The sequence below is a fragment of the Gallus gallus genome, chromosome 1 (assembly GCF_016699485.2).
Source record: "Gallus gallus isolate bGalGal1 chromosome 1, bGalGal1.mat.broiler.GRCg7b, whole genome shotgun sequence".
In the NCBI taxonomy this organism is placed as follows: domain Eukaryota; kingdom Metazoa; phylum Chordata; class Aves; order Galliformes; family Phasianidae; genus Gallus; species Gallus gallus.
In genome coordinates, this window is record NC_052532.1 from 145,077,259 (window position 1) to 145,093,404 (window position 16,146).

The window sequence follows — 16,146 nt, forward strand, 5'->3', positions numbered from 1 at the left end:
AGAACATTCCATGCTGACGGAAGGTTCTACCATTACCAGTTCACCAGCACAGCTCACTGAAAAGGGATGCCTTCATGGTATCCATAGAAAGAAACCTCAGGAACTGGCTCGCTAATTTTGTTTCCATGCAGCTTTTGCACTACATTACGCAGTGCATCTCTGCCAAATAAATATTCTATCCTAGAAAGGGAGCTGACCTCCAGCAATGATTCAGCGTGATTTTTCATTAACTGGCACAGTTTTCAACCTTCCTTTTTAATTCAAGGATCATCAGTTTTACTTGTCAAGTCTTGCACATCACACCAGAATTTTATTTCAGTTTTTCCCGTCATTAGACATTCTGGCCAAGTTTCTGATGTAACGTGCTGCTACTGTCTATTTGTCTTTCTCAGTAATTACATTTCCATTCCCTGTGACTTTTATGTGCTGATCAATGACCACTAAAGAAAAACAACCAAAACAGAGCACACACAAAGGACAGAAACGTAACTTTCCAGCCAAACAGAGGCACAAGAAGAGTACTGCCGTTCATAGCCTGATTTTACTCTGAGGTTAAAATTATTGAGAAACCTATGGGGAAAAAAAGCACAATATAGTCTTACGTAGTGAAATGTCTCACCAGTTCTACAGTATACTATAAAGAACAGTGGTATAAAGTGCCACGTAATAAGATACCATAAGGAGGGAATAAAAACAAGCTTGTCTTCAGCAGGATATACTATTTACTGCACATCACTCTTCCACTTCCTGAATAATCTGTTCCCACAGACTTCACCCAGCAAGCAGTTGGGGGTAGAAGGTTTTTAAACAGTGCTTTAATGAACAGAGAAGAAGAAATGCACAAGGCACGGAATGACAAATTAGGGACCACACACCTCTCCTTCTCAACTCAATAGGCACAAGTGAAGGAGAACCAAAAGCCAGCGGGAAGCATAGAAGTTTGCCCACAGCCAGTACATCTGAGTGCCACAAACTGGTGGCTTCTGCAATGAGACAGCACCATCCTACCGCCAGGCTGAACGCAATGCTACTGCAACCAACCAAGTGCAAGCCAAACAGCAATGAAGCAAATGCAATTCAATTTTCATCAACTGGCACTACGATCTAAACCATAAATTGAATCGATTCAATTGATTCCGTTCTTTAAAATTAATTAAATTAAAACCTTGTCTGAGACAAGAAGCGTCAACAAGAAAGCTGCAGTTGGAGGCAGGAATTGCAGGAAGACAAAAGACAAAGCTATAGAGCAACATTCCAGGTGTACTTGCAAATAAATCTGATTTTCCTGCATCTAACTATGGGGGCTGTGTTATTACAGCGGTCTTTGACTAGTTATATTTCATAGAGGCAAAGGAAAACTGTTCTATTTATCAAATCCAAACTGGGGGAATCAATCCACTGCAATTCAAGTGATACCATTAAGCAATCAACATCAGGACATATTCCAGAGCTCGCACCTTTCTGTAAATGTTCTTCTGACTGGATGATCCAGTGGCCCACACACATTCAGAAAGGCAAATAAACTTGGTGAAATATGGAAAAAGGATCCGAGGTTAGGAGCCAAAAGAAACGTGGAGGAAAAGTATAAGCCAAACCATCTCACATAGATAGCTGAGAGGGCTTTTATTATTACTATTAGCAGTTCATAATATAAAAACTCTCTTAATAGAAGAGGGCTGCTCTGAAAGTCATGCCTCCCATTTTAATACATTGGTCCATGACATCAGAGGCGGATGGTGGTGGTATACAGCATAGGTTGAACCTTCCCACCAGTACCCCATTACACGCTGTTGCTGTGTGACAGATGGCAGCAGAAGGGCAGTCTGACAGAATAGCATTTGACATGGAAGAGTGTATGAAGTGAAGGGGTGTCACTGAATTCCACCACGTGGAAAAAATGGCACCTACTGACACTCATCGACACTTGCTGAATATTATGGAGACCAAATAGTTGATGTGAGCGCAGTGAAATAGTGGATAGTACGTTTCAGCAGTGGCAAGAGTGACGTGAATGACAAGCCATGTTCCGGGCAGCCACATACAGCTGTCATACCACAAAATGAAGAGTGTCTCGATCAGCTTATCTGCATCAACTGGCTAATGGGTGTCACTATATTGAACAAACAGAGTTTCATAGCTCCAAAGGTGTTACTGTGCTCCTTTTAACTCTAGCAGTTTCCATGAAAACAAACAGGACGCATTACTTTCAGAGCAACCTCTGCAAGTTACAACCATTCAGTTACATATGCACACTTCACTTTGGAAGTAAAGATCATTAAGTATCAGCCATCATGATCATAGGCATCTGCTACTTGCCAATTAAAAGCAGACCTTTTCCCTTTTTCAATCTCTGCCTCACATACATACACATATAAATATCAGCGTGATACATTGGACATTATTAACGCTCTGCTTATGTACGATGCTAGTCTCACTCACTATGGCACTTTCAAGTTTGGCTCAATATATTTATTACGCCTTTATATAAAAAGGGCCTTAAAGATGGCAATTACCCACTCTAAAATGATACAGCACACTGCCAGGCTGCATACTTGTCTCTAAATCACTTTGATCTACATGACCAAGAAGGTCACAGAATGCAGCAGAATAGTCATGAGCAAATATTAAGCAAGCCCAAGGGGATTAGGCTACCTAACATCTGTCACAATGAGAACGATCAAGTTTGGACACTGGATGGAGAATTTTAAAGACACTCTCACCCTCCTCAGACCCTTCACTGAGCCAATGAACCTTGATAATCCAAAAGAAAATAATTTAGAGTTTTGTTCTTTGCTGGGTTAACAAATTAAATTGGCTTCTGGCAGTTCTTGCAGCTGCTGGCAGACCGCTAGCTCAACTCAAGCCACCCCACACAACGTTACCTACAGCACCAGGAGGATAGCCACTACAGAAAGCTGCATGTGTCATCAGATAAATTAGTAAATGTGTTTTTGTCCTAAGCACATGTTAACAATCCATTTACACAGACACTACATCTACGTGCTCGGACAAAAACTTCAAGTTCTGTGCGCACACTTCTGCAGTAGCTGGACAAAGGCCAAAATGGGCCTTACCGCAGTGCCACTGGGGTTCTCAGTGCTCAAACCCATCCCTCAACAGGTGCATTTTATAGCACTTGAAAGGTTCAGGTCAAATGAAGTTTCCATGTATTTTACTTCGCCAGAAGGAAAAACAATTAAAGTGACCTAGCAGTAGTCTAAAGTAGAAGTAACATCTTTTTTTGTTTTGGTGGGGAGAACAAAAGGTCAAAAAATAAAATAGAAAATACTGAGGAAAAAAGAAGAATTAAGACAATATTTGAAATACCAGCAGAATGCCTGTTGGAATACATGCTCATCTAATCCATGAATCACTCAGCTTTCCTAGGAGACAAGGAGGTTTAGACACTTGAGGCAAGCAGTTCATGAAGCCTGGAGGTTCCTCCTGCTGAGGCAGCATGTCACTGGGAACAGAGGCCTTTCCCACTTTTGTTTAAGCACACTTTCAAAGCACACAGAGAAACACACGGTACACTATTCATCTCCTAAAGGTGGGGGGAAATGGGTGCAGTGGAGTGGCATGGCCATCCTTGCAACTCATGGAGCAAAGCAGCCCCAAGGCTGGGGCTGCAGTCCAGGCCTTTCAGCTGCTGGCCTACCCCTGTATCCCGTATCACGCAGCAACCAGACATCTGAAAGAGATCAATACAGTGAACGTGACACCAGGCAAAACGACTCAAACCATCTCAGTGACTTATAAACCGATAGGAAGAACTACGGCAGCACTGTAGGACTAACAAATAGACAAAATCCAGACCTTCCAAGGGATAATGAATGTGGAGCAGCAATCCAGGCAGACTACCAGCAAGTACTTGTCATGCTCAGCTTCTTGTAAAACCTCTGGAAAGCCTCAGCTGCAGAGAATTACAAGGAATACTAGCTTGAAAACACTCCTGTAAAGAGTACTCATCTTCAGTTCTAAGCACCTCTATATTTGCAGAAAAACAAAGAACTCGACAAACTGGAGTAGGATTAAAAAAATCATAATAAATAAGCTATGAGGAAGGAAAGGATGCCTGGCATAGACTGAACACAAAGAGCTCAGAGAGAAAAGCTGTGGCAAGTCTGTGAGGCAGAAGATGCCACTGTCTCCAAGGTCCATCCAGAGCTGCACCAGAGGTATCCAGAGGCCTATGCCTCTGCCACTCTACTGCACAGAGGCCAAGACATCAGCCATGAGACCTCTTCATATGATGTGCTGATTCTTTGTGTTTCCTTTTTCTGCCTTCCCCTTGGACAACGCTAAGGTAGGCATAAATGTACAGCCCTGCCAAAATCAAGTCATAGATTTGTGCTGTCCGCAGTAAGGGAAAATTCTGTACAGTCTGCAAACTGCTAACAAACTGCTAATAAAGGCACGTTTTCATTAATATACCAGAATGACCATAATCATGACATGGGAAAGCAAACTGCTTGAAGTCATATGGAAAAAAATAATAATGAAATGAAACAGCATGCAAAGAGGAACAGGAAGACAAAAAGCAAATTTAATCCGAAGCGATGAAGAACAGACACAGGGCCAATATGGCTCAGCTATTTATCTTCTGTGAAATGTGAAGATGATCCAAGGGCTAATGCACCTCTCCTACGAAGACAGGCTGAAGGAACTGTAGCAAGGAGATTGGAACTTGGTCGTCCTTGGGGTCCCCTTCCAAGCCAAACCGTTGTATGTTGAAATGTTATCCCAGTTACCCTCCACAGTGCCATGGCAGACTCATATCAAGCAAATACAATGACAAAAATATGTCTGTAAAATCTACAGTTTTGAAATAATGATGAACCAATGCCAAACAAATAAACCACCTTCAACTCTTGCTCCACTATGAAGAGCAGCTGAGAGTTTGCACACGCCATGAGTACTAATGATGAAAGGCAGCCAATGAGTCAGAATTGTAGACTGACAACTAGCCAGAGGGCAGTGGTCAGTGGTGCAAAGCCTGGCTGCAGCCTAGTAATGAGCAGACCCCAGGGGTCAGTCCTGGGCCTGTCCTGTTCAACATCTTCATTAAAGGTCATGACGATAGGGTAGAGTGCACCCTCAGTAAATTCATGGACGACACAAAAGTGGCGGGAGTGGCTGACTCACCAGAGGGCCACACTGCCACTCAGGGGGTCCATGAAAAGCTGGAGAAGTGGGCTAACAAGGAACCTCATGGAGTTCAACAAGGAGAAGTGCAGTCCTGCACTAGGGAAAGAACAGCCAACTGCAGGTACCACAACGTGCTCCATCCCAATCAGCTGCAAAGCAGCTCTGCAGAAAATGATCTAGAATCCTGGTGGACACCAAGTTGGATGTGAGTCAGTAACGTGCATTTGCTGCTAGGAGGGCTAACAATATTCTCAGCTGCATTAGGCAAAGTATCACCAGGAGGTCAAGAGAGGTGATCCTTCCCCTGAAGTCAGCGCTGGGGAAGCTGCACTTGGAATACCGTGTGCAGTCCTGGGGAGCTCAGTAGAAAAGAAACATGGGCATAGTGGAGAGAGTCCAACATCAGGCCACAAAGATGATTAAGAAACTGGAGCGTCTCCCCCGTGAGGAAAGGCTGAGAGACCTAGGGACTGTTAAGCCTAAAGAGGAGGCTAAAGAGGATCTTACCAATGCCTATGAACACCTGAAGGGAGTGTGCAAAGCGAACAGAGCCTGGCTCTCTGCAGTGGTGCACCGTGCCAGACCAAAATGCCATGGGCACAAACTGTAGCCCAGGAGGCTCCCTCTGAACACCAGGAGCAGGTGATGGAGCACTGGCACAGGCTGCCCAGAGGCTGTGGGGTCTCCTCAGTGGAGCTCTCCAGAAGCTGCCTGGCCATGGGCCTGGGCACCCTGCTCTGGGTGGTGCTGCTGGAGCTGGGGCTGGGACACAGGGACACAGAGGGCCCTGTCCACCTCAGCCAGCCTGGAGCCACAATGCCCATGGGCTGGACACCACAGCAAAAAGCAGTGCATTTTAGACATGCCAGAAAGAAGCATCTGTATCAGCTACTTTCCAAGCAAAAAACAACCACTGAAATTGGTTTCTTGAGCGAGAGTTTCCAGTCTTCAAGCAGGACATCTGTGTCGGAATACCTGGACATGACAGATTTATCCTTTTTAAAAATACAGAACACATTCAGTAGGAAGGAACAGTACATAGAACCAAAGAGAGGATTTTTGCAAGACCTTTGAAGTCATCGTATTACGAAACTTTGGCAGTTTCACATGGGAGTACATCAAAGATTTCTCAGAAAATCTTATCTTTAAAGTCCAATTTTCTTAAGCAACTACTGAAAGCTACAAACAACTGCCTCATTAACAAAATGTTCATGCTTCACATTATTCCGCACAGATCACACATACCTGAAATTCTGAAAAGATTCTTACCAAGAAAAACATACATTAAAAAATCTGACATAAATCCAGAACGTTTTCATTAGGCTAATGGATCAGCATTTCTGTGGAAGAGGAGAAATGAGGCATCAAAAGCTCGTAACAGAAAAATAGCTCAAGCCTGAAGGTCAGCAGTACAGATACACGCACAGAGTAAGTTTGGTTGCTCAGCTTATAAAGGAAGTGCTGCAAACAGAAGGCCTCTGGATTGCTGGTAAGACTGCAGTCTGCTCCCACTCGTATCCACAGTGTTCCGATAGAGAAGGAAGTATCACGTGAAGCTGGTTCTTCTGTACCATCGGGCTATCTCTGGGGATTAAAAAATAACAATCTATATTTTTTTTAATCAATTCAGAAGTAGGAAGGCTCTAGGTGTGGTATGGTCAAGCACTAGAGGCTCATGTATTGTCCCTGTGCATAGCCAGTGGAGAACAGGATGGAGAGGGAGCTCCTAAACTGGGTTTAGTTTCTAAAAACAGATTTAATATGTTTTTTTTTATGGCTGCCTACTTTTTGCTTGCCTCAGAACAGGCCAATCCAGCATTCTGCACACTTTGTAAAAACTGCAGCAAAAAGAAATGGCCTTAAATAAAGCAGAGCAACCATAAGAACGTACAATTCATCACCTGTCATGAAAATAAACATAGGCCACAAAGTTGCCTATCTTAGTTGGACACTGAAACCTCTAAATCCCACAGCTTTGCTTGATAACACCAAATTAGCTAGAATGTGAAACCAATGTAAAATTCTCAGACTGTCACACACTGGCACATAGCTGCTGGCAGGCCATTAGTGACTGTGTTACTTGTCCCTGAATTTGACATTGGCTTCTTATTCCAGCTAATTTGGTGCTACCAAGTAAGCAGACTGCACTTCAATACAACTCTGAGCCCTCAGTCTGTCCATCAGCGTGACTGTACCATAGAAATCGGGTCAAGCGCCACAGCAGCTTTACAGAAATTCAAACTAATCAGCGTACCAGTAAGGTAGGCTGAAATCTGGAATAATGAACGTGTATGTACGTAAAGGACAAGACATGACATTAAAAACACGTCTTGCAAGCCTGCCCGTACAGCATTCAGAATAACCGCGCTCATTACTACTTCTACCTTTAGGGCCATTCAGCTTCCAGCTTGAGCTCATTTATCTTCATTACGCTCAGGTCCTCAAGCTGTTTGTGATTCTGTGGCGCTAGCAGCTGTCCCAGATTCCAGATCTTCTGCCAGATGTCAGCAAAGAGCAGTCCCACCCTGCACAAGTCTAATGCACACTATCTTTCTCCTCAACCACACACCTGCCAGTAGATCTATCAACGAGTGCAATAATATATTCCCGTACACTTTTGCAATTGCCTCTGTGAAAAATCTCATCTCTGAAGCAGTAGTACAGATTGCTCTGTGAATCAAGCCAGTCTAGTCTGCAAATAGTATTAAAACAACACCACCACCACCACCAAGCTGAAATTACTTTTGATGACTGTCAACAGTATCAACAAGGCAGTAAACAGACTAGTTCTCTGTGTGCTATGCTTTCCAGACAACTCTGCATTAGAAATTTCTGGCAGGCATGGAACCCTTCTTTTTTCTTCCTTCTCTGAATCTCATGCAAACGAAGTCATCACAAATACATACATACACACACACACACAAATATATATCTATACACACATACATGCCTACATACAAATGCAGCAATTGTACATCCATATGAGCCATTACATTAAGTGAAGCCTTTGCATGTTTCCTTCTGAAAGGAACACCCCCCCCCTCCAAGGAGGCTCTTCATGCAAGGTTTCCTTGGACAAGTTGTGACTGCTCCCCAAGCCCTGGGGACTTGTTTCCACTCTTTATTCTTCACTATGTTCCCTTGTGCCAATGATTGATGCTACTTGCTCAAGTCAGGAATGCCAATACCACAGTCAAACCAACAGAGCCAATTTTTAAGTTTTTCTTCAGCTTTTACACCAGCCAACCCCGACAGCACTGTACAAACAGGTAAGATTTGGCTATTCCTGGAAGGGAAATTAGTATTTCATCTGCAAAGCAATGGGAACGGTCAGTTCCAACTGCTCAGATTGTGACCCTCCCCAAACAACTGTGTTTCCCCTTCAAAAATCAAGGACAGAGTCTGAGCCAAATATCTTTCTGAGGGAAGAAGATTTCAGTAGTTTACTTGATCCCTGGAGAAGAAGAGGCTCAGGGGAGACAGTATCACTCTCTACAACAACCCGAAAAGAGGTTGTGGTGAGGTTGGGGCTGGCCTCTTCTCCCAAATAACTAGCAATAGGACTAGAGGGAATGGCCTGAAGTTGCACCAGGGGAGGTTCAGACTGGACATTAGGAAAAAATTCTTCTCCAAAAGAGTGGTCAGGTGCTGGAACAGGCTGCCCAGGGAGGTGGTGCTGTAACTGTCCCTGGAGGCGTTCAAGAAACATTGAGATGTTGTACTGAGGGGCGTGGTTTAGCGGGAAATATTGGTAGTAGGTGGACAGTTGGGACTGGATGGTCTTGGAGGTCTTTTCCAACCTTTTCCAACCGACTCTATGATTCTATGAAATGGAGAGCTCCAGTCAAGGTTGTATAGCCACAAACCCCTTAACAGCTCAGCAGCAGATACTGCTGCACAAATGCTTGCTTTACTATCAGACGTGCTAAAATCTGAATGGACAGAAAGGCTGTGGAAAGTCTACTGCTATGTAGTACATGCTAGGAACATACAAAGGGAGATTAAGAAAGCCCCTCATTCTTGTGTTCCCAAGACACAAGAATGTGGGCAAGTTTCTCAATCAACTGGATCCCCCCAGAGCCCAGGGTTTGTCACTGAAAACACAAGTGAAGTGGGTAAGAAGTTAAAGCAGCTTGGTGGTTCAGCAGTAATATGAAGCCCTCCTGAAACCATTAAAAGCATTTTCCAAAACCCTTTCATGCCATCAGTCTGCATAAATAAAGCTGTTGCACCAGCTGGAGTGCTCTGGGCTCACTCACCCATACAACACCTCATGTGAAAGCCAAGCTGAATATGCTCATAGTAGAAGAAAGTAATCTGATTTGCTTCCAGATTGAACAGAATTCTGAAAGGGATCCAGCAACTCATACCCGGCCTCGAGTTAACATATACGTTTTCCATGAAATAAAAACATGTCGAAAGAATTAATAACACACGATGATAATACCACTGTTCAGCAGTTGGGGGAAAAATCTGAGACAGACCTGCTTTTGAGAAATAAACAGCTTGCGGGATATATTATTTCTCTGAACCAAATGCAAATACATAGCTGAGGTATTCGTGCTGACTCCTCCAGAGAGCTGACAGAAGCCGGATTTCAATCTTGGTGTTTCAGCAGCCCCTCAAGGAACCTCTCCCATCCCTGAGCGTGCAGGCACCCAGCACAAGATGCTGCAGCCAGCATGCACAGATCCCACTCTCTATCCTGTTAAGACAGAGACCACGTACATACAATTTGATGGTACACAGCACAGGAACGGAGCAGCAGCTCATGAGCTGACCAGCACACGCTGCACAAAAGCAGCTGTGCGTGAGCTCACACCACTCTCATGGCCCCGAAGCTTGTAACCACAGAGGACGACATCTACACTCAGCATTATGCACCCAGGGACGATGCCTATCCAAACATGTTAAATTGAAGGCATAGTGGTCTTGACTAGCTTCCTTCTTGCCCAGACCTTGTGATCAGAATCCCACAAAATTATTACATATGCACAGTATATGGTCTTCCACCAGGAAAAACGTATTTATGGTCATGATTGTATACTCAGTACATAACCCACTATAAAAACAGAAAAAAAAAATAATCTTGCAGGCTTTAAATATTTAAACACTTGCTCCTGAAAGAGACTTTTTATAAGTTTGTAAAACTGCTCAATGTGATTGAAGACAGATTTTTTTTTTAATATTAATTCTTTTACCAGAAGCCTTCATTATGCTTGGCCAAAGAACCACCATGTTGGTAATGACACAGCTCTCAGCGAGAAATGCTTGGGCCATCAGCACAACTTAATAGACTCATTGGCATCCTGGTGGACATGCAACGATCAGGTTGGTAGGCGAGACTACACAGAACCCAGATTGAAATATCCTACAGAGTTTAAGAACTGTCTTTTTTTTTTCCCCTTGCGAAATAGCTGTAAAACTTACAGCAAAATCTTCAAACTTGCTTAGGTTTCTGTCTCATTTCTCTTAGTGCGAACAGTAGAAGCATTAAAAGAGCTACGGAGAAACTCTACCTGAGCTGAGCTGTGCAGTCTAGACACTGTCTGTCCCTTTTTGTCTGACGACAGCTCTCCCAATCTTCTAAGATACAATACCTCTCTGTCTTGAGATAACTGATAACACCACGTCTCTTTTGTGAACAGCTATCAGAGGCGTTCTGCTGCTACAGGTAAGTCTTCATTTTATTTCCAGCTAAACTATAAGTGTTTGATATGCTACATGGAGACAGACTTGGGTTGTTTTTCACAGAAGGCATGGACAGACCAAAAAACCTGTTAGTTGCCATTATGTCTGCAAAATAAAACTGCTTTCCCCACTATAACTTACTTCACAATGAAAGCTGGCATAAGTTACTCCAAACCACAGCACTGCTATTGCAAGCCTTACAGAGTGGATCTGGAGACAGGCTTGCCTGACCAACCACACCACTGTACCTCTATCAGCAAACCTGTTTCAGTACAGATTACATCTCCCTGGATTCTAATGCATTTCAAAGCTAATTACTCACTATCTTACAAGTGTGAAAAAGCATTATCTGCAGAACCTGTACTTTTTACCATCGAAGGGGCCAGTGGAAAGCATCGGTTTTCTTGTTCTATTCTCCTCCTTGCAGTGTTTGAAAGCAGAGAAAGCAGAAATATGGCCAAATCTGCCCACTGGCCTGCACCATTCCCCTTACAATATCCTCGGAAATAGCACCCAAAAACAGTATTTACAATCTAAATGGAACAAAGAAGTGATTCATATTTATTTATTTGTTTTTTAATTAGGATATCACAACTTAGAAGTTGCCAGAGAAAGATCATGAAGAAAGAGGGCCACCGCAAGTAACACAGGACTTCAAAGGGAACACTGCCTGGATGATTTTGATGGATGCTCTCCCTAAATAAAAAACTTCCACTACCACCATGGTGCACCCACCGTAAGGCATCACAGCAGGTCATACTGGTGTGCTAGGTCAACAGGAAGTTTGGGTATTAGATTGCTCCCCCTGTGAGGACATTATAGACTCATCTTCTTTTCTTGGCTCCTGACTCTCAAGTAACTTTAGATTACGCTGAACATGGAAAGAAGCTTTTATGACTGCATCCGATAGTAGCATAGAGCAGGCAGAGACTTCTGAAGTGTGAATAACTAATCTCTCCCGAGAGCCCTCCCTTGCTGAGCATGCTTAAACTTTGCATGCTTACCCAATGTCAAGTGGACCATGCCTTTCTGTCAGAGGAGAGAGGAGTCCAACAGGCCTTGCATCTTCATGGCTGCCCATGACAGAGCAGGTCCAGGCTCCACAGGGTGAGCAGAGTGTCTGACCTCCCCATGGGTCTCACAAGGCAGAAAGGAAGGGGAAATCACACCTGGAGCCATGCTGGATGAATGCCAGGCCCAAGGTGGGTGAAGGGATGGGCCAGGACGAGAACATGAAATGGAAGAAAGCAAGCAAGATGGGAAGAGGAGGAAGATGGAGATAGGGGCCCATGCACAGACTGAGAAAGGCAAAGGAGAAAAGGCTATAGCATGGGAGAGAGTAGAGAAAGCCGGGCATGGGCAATGGAACTAGGGCTCTGATCAGGAGTTCGCAAGGAAGGAGAAACTGCAGGTGAAAGAAGCCCAAGAACTGGAGACAGGCCCCAAAAGTGCAAAAGGAAGACCAAGACAAGAGGGGAAAAACAAAAACAAGAAACCCAAGAACAAAAATTCCCCTTGGAAGGAGGACCAAATTTGCTGGCTTCTAGAGCCAGGAACTGATGTGAACACTACCATCCCACACATGCCCAACAATACTCATGCCTCAAGTCTTCATTTCTAACCAACATGGATTTTTCATCTTTTTTTTTTTAATTTAAATAAGAGAAGAGGTAAGTACTAGGAGCTGTTTGAGTTAAAGCACACCAGCAGACTCTAAGGTACCCCTTCCCGTTCTTGCACACCAAAAGGGCGAATTACAGCTTCTAACTGTGGACTTTTACTTTCAAACATTAATCATGATCTTTAAAGAGTATCTAATCTGTAGTTATATTGGAAATATTAAGATGCTCTGAACTCCTAAGTGAACATTAAAGAAAGCAAATAACATAACTGACGCTACCTTGAGAGTCCAGAAAAGAGTATCCTCAACTTTCATGCTTCCTGAAGATGGATACTTTGATTTCTACGTGGGCTACAAATAAGTAAAGCACCTGTCTTTACACAGCACCTTATTATCCAGACAAAAAAGCATAGTTTGATGTGTTTGGCACTGCCCTTACCCCACCCTCAACCTCTCTACCCCTACAGATGCCCACAGCAAATTTCTCCCTGTTTTAGGTCCTCCCCTGTTTCTCCCCATCCCATTTCCAGCCATCCACCTTGTACATGCACAGATACACAGACCCACACTAGTGGGAGCATGCCCACATTCCCTGTGAAACGCACTGGTGCACTGCGAGCAATGTCTGGGAGCAAAGAAGTGGTTGGAAGGGCTGGAGGGAGCACAAGTGGATGTAAAACAACAGTGTGTTAAACACAAGAGTTGAACAGATGGGAGGGGAAAGAGGTGATCGCCTTCCGTGCACTGATGTAATATTATGCAGGTTGCTTTATTTAAGGAAAATTCTTGCATACGGTATTTCCAGGTGATAAAATCATTATAGCAGAAGAAGAGAGGTCCTCTTAAAAGACATGAAAGTTTCCAGCAGGTATGGAAACTTTTCTCCTCTAGCATCAGCCACGACTACAGTTTCAAAGGGTCACTAACATGGCCCAGCTCTGCAATTTGGACTGGTCTGTGCAAAGCAGTCTGCACGTGGCTGGAAGACCCATGCTTCATGGAAATCGCAGCGTGCATCCTTTGAAATAATGGCAAACTCTCCTCCACTCCAAGAGGAGAAGGACAGTTCTTCAAAACATCACCAGCACAACAGCCACCTTGTGTCCAGTCCCAAACCTCCTGCCCTTGTGCTGGTGAGGGAGCGGCCAGCACAGGCCCCTCTCCAGGCAGTGCTGATAATGCATGTTTCTCTCACCTGCTGTGGGGGCTGCTTTTCTCCAGCTACCAAAGTCAGGCATAAATACTGCCGAATAACCACACAGAGGTGTAGGAAAGCACAAGCACGCATTGCCACTACTGTGCACAATGGACCTGGCAAGAAGCAGAAAGATCCTGTAGCAGAACATCAAGAATTCAGCTACTAGGCTACTCCTGACCCTTCTACCCCTATGTGTAGACACATTTCTGGATGAGGTTTAACATCTTCTCAACAGCAGTCTTCCTGTAAGTTGCCCCAGGTACCTTCATACTGTCCAGTACTGCAGAAGAAGCGCTATCCACAATCCTATCTTACCTCTATCATCTTCTTCCTAATTAAACAGATGTTTTCCCCCAATATGCTCTACAGGAAAAGAAGTCATAACTCTGATCAATTCAGAAACATGGGAAAACTCAAAAATTTTTATGCCAAAAATGAAGGAAATAGGAATGCTCTGCAGCCATTCAAGAACATACTTGTGCTCTGACATCTCATAGGCCCTTCTCTATTTAGACTCCACAGGGAAGGGTTAGGCCACCCTGACCACACAAGCAACAGCAGGAAGAAAGAAAATGCACAGGATCAGTAGGAACACAAACGAATCATCAAACTTACTGCAGTTTCTATTGGATGAAGTCAAAGCCCTGGCCAGGAAAACGAGATCAGCAGAACCAACACCTTATTTGCCATACAATCTGCTAAGAGATCACACAGGATTTCCCAAGTCAAACACCTTCCCCTCTGCCCCAAAACCTGTCACTGGAAGACACAAGTTGGTAAGTTTGCCATAGGGCTGTTTACTTACTTTCCAACATACAAAGGCACGCAGTGAACCTCAAGAACTGCATACTGAACACAGGCCCTGTGACACAGTATCTCCCACCGTCACTTTTGGCCCATGAATTCAACAGGAAGCAATGCAGGAAATCCAAGGCATCGATGCAATTCCAGACCATGCCCTTCCTGTCTGGGGAGAGAGATCTAAAAGCACCTGGGACTCCTGCTAACAGAAACAGTCAACACCTCTTCTGAAGAGGAAAAAAAACCCACAACAACAAAACCCAACCATCAGCTACCCAACCCAAAGATAAAAATAGTTTAGTTGGCGCACATCAGAAGGGACCACGGTGAGTACCAGTCAGCATTCTACATCCATTTTTCTGATGTGCATAGACAAAGAGCAGCCAGTCCGAGTGCTGGCTGAAGTGACAGCTCAAAGCTTGCTCTGCTGCAGCCACAGCCATGATCCCAAGCCCCCTGGCCAGACCGCAGCTCCAGGGAGAGCTGCTGTGTGCACCTGCAGCTTGCTCAACATGCTTTGTTTCAACATGCAGCAGCACAGGCTGTGCGGGCAGCACCCTCACATGCTCAGTGCATTCCCCTGCTGAGTACGGTTTGCCACTGACAGTGTTGTCTCCAAAGGTGTCCCCAGCATGGTCCCCTCGCACCAGCTGAACTGTGTGAGGCAGAGCAAGCAGCATGGCACACAGCCATGTGGCTGCTCCCCAGCACCTCAGGTACTGTGGGGAGTTCTCCTCGTTCACACAGGACATTGGACAAATTTGCTTGACCTCTGAGTCACTAAATCCACAACTAAAATATACAAACAGAAAAGGAAATTCCAATTAGTGAGAGAGCTTGGGGGAAGGGAGATAAGGGAAGAGAATATTCTTTCCTGTATCTATTTTTAGGCTACGCAAGGCTGTCTGAAACCATGGCAATGAACCTGCTATAAATCCCCTCAGCAGCTCCATGTTTCGTTCCTTAAAGACAAGGATAAATGAGCGTGTACTATGGACTTAATGGCCTAAATCAGAAGTGAATAAACTAGCAGGACGCTGGGATGCACTTGTGAGTTCAGAAGACTGCCAGCTGTGTGAGGTAGGAGACCAACCACTCAACTGAACGCCTAGGGAAGAAGTACCACCACCACCCACCTCAGGGCAGGCTGTGACAGCAGCCATTGCACCCTCAGCACCCAGCTTCCCCCTTCAGGCTTGGCCTGGCTGACTCAGGTGTGCCCTGGGCCCATCGCTGCCCGTCCTCCAGTCTGACAGCTGAGCTGTTCACCAGGCTGCACTCTAAGATGCTTTGGGTAGTTAAATAAATATTTCCAATCTAGGAATTTCCATTCACATTCTTCACTAAAGGAAAAAAAAAAAAAAAACAATAAGAAACAACCACTTTATGGTGGTAACAACACTAAAACCAGTGGAAAACACCAGGATTTTTTCCCTGCATGGGCCACAGAGGACAAGTAGGCTCTTTTGCTCAGCCCAGTTGCAGCACTCACATCACCCAAGCGGTGCGGTATCAGCTTCCCCGCATTGCTAAGCAACACTGCTCCACATTACCTCAATTGATTCAAGGGAGGGAAGTTGATTCAGAAGCCATTGAAAAAGGGAGAAGCTAGATAAAAACGGCTGCGCCAAGCTCACACACACAAGCCAGGATCCTGCACGGTCAGAGCAAAAAGCAATTAAAGGGA

General features: G+C 44.5%; 1 protein-coding gene across 11 annotated transcripts in view; it reads right to left on the minus strand.

Annotated features, from left to right (window-relative positions):
• The window catches only part of FARP1 (FERM, ARH/RhoGEF and pleckstrin domain protein 1), a 198,323-nt gene that overhangs the window by 161,562 nt on the left and 20,615 nt on the right, over positions 1-16,146 (minus strand). For 2 of the 11 annotated variants that reach the window (XM_046941257.1, XM_046941255.1), the window contains one exon: positions 6,574-6,732. The exons of the other annotated variants lie outside the window; for them this stretch is intronic. The gene's annotated coding sequence lies outside the window, so the exon portion shown is untranslated. The remainder of the gene's footprint in view (positions 1-6,573; positions 6,733-16,146) is intronic. 11 annotated transcript variants of the gene reach the window in all.